Source organism: Sander vitreus, chromosome 17 (genome assembly GCF_031162955.1).
Source record: "Sander vitreus isolate 19-12246 chromosome 17, sanVit1, whole genome shotgun sequence".
Classification (NCBI taxonomy): domain Eukaryota; kingdom Metazoa; phylum Chordata; class Actinopteri; order Perciformes; family Percidae; genus Sander; species Sander vitreus.
Window position 1 is genome coordinate 27,617,372 of NC_135871.1, and position 6,133 is coordinate 27,623,504.

Sequence of the window (6,133 nt, forward strand, 5' to 3'; positions counted from 1 at the left end):
AGCAAACCATTTTCCGCATTAGAAACCCCCAAAATTGTACTGGGTAGACTGGAAAACAAGTCTTCTAAGACTCTAAGGTTCTAAGACTAAACGTGATACTGGAAGTGGTTGGTCAGAGGATAGTTGGCTACAGGGGGTAAGTAATTTGAGAGGCTGGCATCCCAATGCTGGTAATGGGAACATCGTGAGGTTACTTAAATGAGGTCAGAATAGCAGAATGAGAGTTGTGAATGAAAATGGCAGGAAGTGAGGTGAGGGTAGAATACGGTAGCGGCACGGTGGTTAAGTGGTTAGCATTACTGCCTCACAGCAAGTTGGCACAGCAGAGTTTGATCCCTGGTCCGGGCAGGGCCTTTCTGTGTGGAGTTTGCATGTTCTCCCTGCGTTTGCGCGGTTTTCCTCCGAGTGCTCCAGTTTTCTCCCACCGTAAAGACATGCATGCATGCCAGGTAACTAGCACTACAGTTGACAATTACCCATCTGGCTGACACTGGCGCATTTACAGAAATGTTGATTAATGTGCATTGTCCTAAGAAAATAAAAAATAAATACCAGATGAGTAACTGGCAATCCAGTGCCACTAATAGAAACAGCAGGGATTTATTGAAGCAAGGCAGCGAAGAAAAAACAGGGGTGCAGGGCAGGAAGGCATGAGGAGCGTTTGAGGTCTGGTCCTGCTCCTGAACTTCAGCTAAAATAATTGAGTTGATGTTCTGTGTCAAATGGTGATAAATAAATTTGGGTTTGATCAAATTACCAATTGACATACAGCAAACCTTAAACAAGGTATTCAAGAATAGGAGTACTGTTTGGTTTCTGTGGTTCGAAGCAAAATACTGTACAACTAAAGCCCCTGACACACTAACCCGATAATCGGCCATTGGACAGTCTGGCGAGGTCGGTGACTCAAGTCTGTTCGGTGTGTTCCGTGCCATCATCCGTCAGAGGTGCCGTTGGCCTTCATTTTGGCCGACCTGACATGCTCGGTCAGAAGGCGGGCATGGCCGGCAGTCGGACTCAAATGACCAATCTGATTGGTGGAGGGCTAACCCGGAAATGACCAGCAGGATTAGCGTGACTAACGCCTCTCAAAATCTGACGAAAATCTTTTAAAACTGACCTTTGTCGATCTGAAATGAAGACAGATTCAGCAACTGCACGGCCTATTTTTCGCTTAAAATGTTTTCAGAAACATGTTTCGGTGAACTATTTTAGTAAAATATGAGATTGTATTCTGAACAAACCGCCATGACTGGTAGTCTGGCTTTGAATTTCTGGAGAAACCAGACCCACGTGACTCGTTAGTCCAATCAGCTGCCGTTGGCAGTCGGCATCGTTTCAGTGTGTTCCGATGCACTTTTTTTGGCCAACTCGGGGAGGCAGTCAGTCCGACTGCCTTTTCTGCCGAATGTCGGCTGTCGGGTTGGTGTGTCACTGGCTTAAGCTGCCAGATGTAGTCAGCTGAGTCTCTGCACTTGATGAGTTCTTGAAGGTGACACAATGTAAAGGGAGTGGGATGTGTGAAGTTGTTGGAAGGGGTCCAAAGATCATTTTTTGCTCCAAAGCCCTTCAGAGGGTTAATAATGCCATTTCTGTGTGTAATTATGAAGATTTGAAGAATATTATTATGAAGAATAACCTGGTTTCTGAGTGTTTCCTCCTCAGGAGGTGGCTCTATCAGAGCTCTGTGTCAAGGTAACCATTACATGTTACACTGTAAAAGTCTCCTCTCCTCTTTTGCCAGCGGATCAGTGTTGCTATAATATTTCAAAAAATGCAATTTCACCTGTTTGCAATCATCGATATAGAAAGCTGTGAAAGAGAGCCTGAACGCTGCCATTACAGTTGATCCCCAAGGCAACTTGAGTTGAAGATTAAGGGCTGCTGAACATCTATGGAGGTGCATTCTGAAAAGTGAAAATGTTTATTGCTTTAAAATATTGATTGCTTGACGCTCCATCATTTCAAATGCCTTTGAGTACAATATTCCGAACCGTAATGTTAAATGTGCTGTCTTCTGGAGCTAACTGCCATACCTTTGGGGGGGAAAAATCTCTATTGTTCTTAGAGCTTTGTTATTTTCTACATTATTATGTAATGCACATGCAGTAAAGCATGTTTATTTCAATTTGCAGTTGTACTGAACATTGTTCTCAGGCAACCGATTTAAAGACTGGATAAAAAAAGGATTGGTCTTGATTTAAAAATATATGCTGTTGCAGCCTACATACTAGTGATGTCCAAATTAAGCAATGTGAATTTTCTGAGCCCAATAGATTGTGCTCTCTGTTAAACAGAGGGTTGAAAGCACGCTGAATTTGCATTTCTTGAGAGCATTTTGCTTTAAAGCAAGAGCGCCATATACATGTTTCAACAAATACAACTAACGGTTTATGAAGCTTGGACATCACTAATACATATTACTTGTATTGTAGATAACATGGGGCCTTAGATGCATGTGAATGAATGTAAAAAGTCCACTTCAAACATCATCAGCGTGTGCAGAAAGCATCACGGCAATAACATGAAAGCTGGAAGGGAGCAGCGCGGTTCACCTGGTGCTTCACAGCTGCACAAAATGGGTGCTTGACAAACGACTCTGTAATGCTGTGATGTAATGCCTCGCAGAGCACTGCAAATGGTCCTCTATGGCGTTCATTTGTGTAGTTAAGCAGGGAAGAACAACAAGTGATTTGCAGAAAATGCGTGTCTTACAGTATATAGGTCTACAACCAATTTACAACAGCAAACACGTTTTCTACTAGCATAATGAATGTAATCTGACAAGTCGCAAAATGTTGGAACACATGAGTAAAATGTTCTCTGACAATGTATTTAATTTGTTTTCCAGCAGAATATCCTCTCTAACAATGCAATATCCTCATAGTGACTAGAGCATTATTAAGCTTTTTTTATGTTTGTGTTACGGCAGGGGTCTTCCACCTTTTTTCAAGCCAAGGACCAGTTCACTGAGAGAGAGATAGAGCAGGGACCCCCTACAACATATATTGTATAAAATGAAGTTGCATATTAAACTGGGCCTACACTTTTTTGCATAGAATACTAAGCTTTTAAAATAGCCTTATAATTGTTGGCATCATTTTATAAATCATGTTTTAATTTTAAAACATACATGTGGCACAGTGAATCCTCAGGATTATCTGTGGATGGCTACTTTACCTATAGGACAGTAAGCCTATCATCAGTGGGGATTAATATTTGCTAATAATATGTTGGATTTATATTAAGACTTTTAAAAAAAAAAAAGAACTTTCAAAATGTATTGTTGAAGATCCCTGGGTTAAGGTACTCGCAGCACTTGGTTAATGTTAGGGAAAGATTGTGGTCCACGGTGACTTGCAGCACAAGCAGCACAATTGATTTAATTGAAACCACAGTCTTTTCCTAACCTTAAAGAAACACGCCGACTTATTGGGACTTTGTCTATCCCCCAGAGTTAGATAAGTCCATACATACCCTTCTCATCTCCGTGCGTGTCGTAACTCTGTCTGACGCACCCACTGCTAGCCTAGCTTAGCCCAGATCCTGGAGGTAACCGGCTCCATCTAGCCTACTGCTCCCAATAAGTGACAAAATAACACCAACATGTTCCTATTTACATGTTGTGATTTGTAGAGTCACAGCGTGTACAAATAACAAGGGAGCAGTAGGCTAGATGGAGCCGGTTACCTCCAGGATCTGTGCTAAGCTAGGCTAGCGGTGGGTGCGTCAGACAGAGTTACGACACGCACGGAGATGAGAAGGATATGTATGGACTTATCTAACTCTGGGGGATACAGTGAATAAGACAAAGTTCCAATAAGTTGGCGTGTTCCTTTATACAAACTGCTTATGTTGCCTATACCTACTGTAACCACATGTAGGACTCAGGAAGTGAACTTTTGTCAACATCCTGCACTTTGTACGCCCTCCCTATACCTTCTACACAGGGTGCAAAATAAACTTTTTTTTACCACCAGCCAAGTAGCTAGTGACTGTTTAAATTTTATTTTGGGCTGGTGATTGAAGCAAATGTACCAGCCACTTGCATATTTTATCAGCATTTGGCTGGTGGCTAATTTGTGCCCAGCTTTTACAGTAGAAAAATGTTGCACTTCCTTAATGTGAAAAACAAAGTCTCATCAGGCAGTGATTAGGTTTCCTAAGACTCTTTAAATGGAAAATCAATTAGTATTATATAAACTTAATTTGTAGGAGACAGAGTTAGGTTTGGTTGCATTGAAAGAAAAGAATGCAAAAAAGATGCAGCAAACAACTGGAAAGAACAACTTTAGACAAACATATATCGATGTTTCACAGCAATGTTCAATTACTATATTCTAACATGCAGATAAGACATGCTTTACACTGAAATCTATTAACTTTAAAGATTTTGGAACAACTGATGTATGTGATGTAATATCTAAAAAGCTGCAAATCATTAAATCGTACTCCAGTTTTTGCTTTGAGTTTTCTCATTTTGTGTTCCTTCCAGCTCTCACAGGCTGGATTTTCTGCAACTGGTTGCTGCATAACTAATGTGTTTGAAAACACTCACAGGGGCTGGCATGTTCAAACATCTGAGTTACTGGCTGCTTCTGTCTTTTATTTATCAGTTCATTAATGCCTCAAAGCCAACAGGATCTGGTCCAAAAACAAGTCGATACCTGCTAAAAGTTTCAAGCCTTTTGAGGAGATTTAAAATACAAAAGTTTGGGTTTCATTTCATCTTCAACCATTATTGGTGAGTCCAGCTTTAACGGTTACACAGGAGAAAGTTTGCCTACTTGTATGTTTTGTAAGTTCTGTATTTTTTCTCATATTAGGCCGTATTGATGGGCACATTTGCAATTCTCTGTTAGAACAAATATGATACTGTTGCAACCACACTTTATGGTTTCAGCTATTAAAGATGGCTCATTTCGACATCTTACAAACGTCTTACCTTAGGTAGCTAAGGGGAGCACAGGCCCACCCCTGAAATATGATTGCCCCCCCCCCTTATCTATTGGGTGCTGTCAATCTGCCAATTGTGATTTCCTTTGGATCAGATTCTGTCACTTGGCTGCCTGTTCTGCCAATCTTCCCAGCCCTTGTCACATGACCAATTAATGTTTCCATGATGACTATCCAAAATTCCGATATCATGGAACCGTTTTTTTTTTTTTAAAGTGGCAGGCTACGCCTGTGGAAACTGTGTATTGTATTTGGATACACAATTTGTTTAAAATGAAAACAAGAGAAGCTAATAATGAATGTGATGTTTTATTTAGCAGAATTACATTATGTTGTTCTATCCAATATGTCCTATATTTCTAAGCAGATGTTCTATGCTGTATTCTGCAGTACCCCCCCCCCCCCCACCCCACTAAAATAAATCCTGGAATCACCCCTGCTTGGTCCACTGTGCACTTACTGCACATGTGTATTATTTGTAACTTTTGAGGCTTTTATTATTAAATATGTGCATATTCTTGAATAGCTTAAAAGATGAAAAAGTAATTGAATTAAAACTGTTGAGAGTTCTAGTGTTATCAGTGTGGGATCTCATCACAGTTAAAAGCTGTCACGCTGTGATGTCACACACTGCTAACTCAGAGGATCTCACTAGTCTTTATTATGGCGCCTGACGAGGCCTCCTGGGCAGCGAGAGACATCTTTTAGAGTCATCATCTTTAAAGTAGACGTCTCCTGTCGCCTGTCCAGCCTGTTGACAGAGCAGCTCTCCAGCATGTTTACGCCACAGGAGCTGTTGGCGTCACAAAGCAGACACTGACATCGCTGCCTCTTCTCTCTGTCTCCTGCCTCGGTTTGGATGTCTTAATGACGCGGCGAGGAACAAAATATGCAAAGGCAGATGGAAAAACAAAGCCTTCACAGCACTGAGCCGTCACAATATGCTTAATACACATCCGGTGAGCTGATCCAAACAATCGTGTCTGCACATGTGCGGTCATTTGTCTTAATGTTGAAAGTAACAAGACTGTTTGGGAAACAGTGAAGTGAGTAAAGACACATGTTACGATCCGCTGATCTCCCCTCCCTTCTGGAAAAACTGAGCTGTGTACAGTGTACTGATAACTATAATAATTCAATAATACTGCCTGTGGGCTCTAGATGTGATCTCCATAAA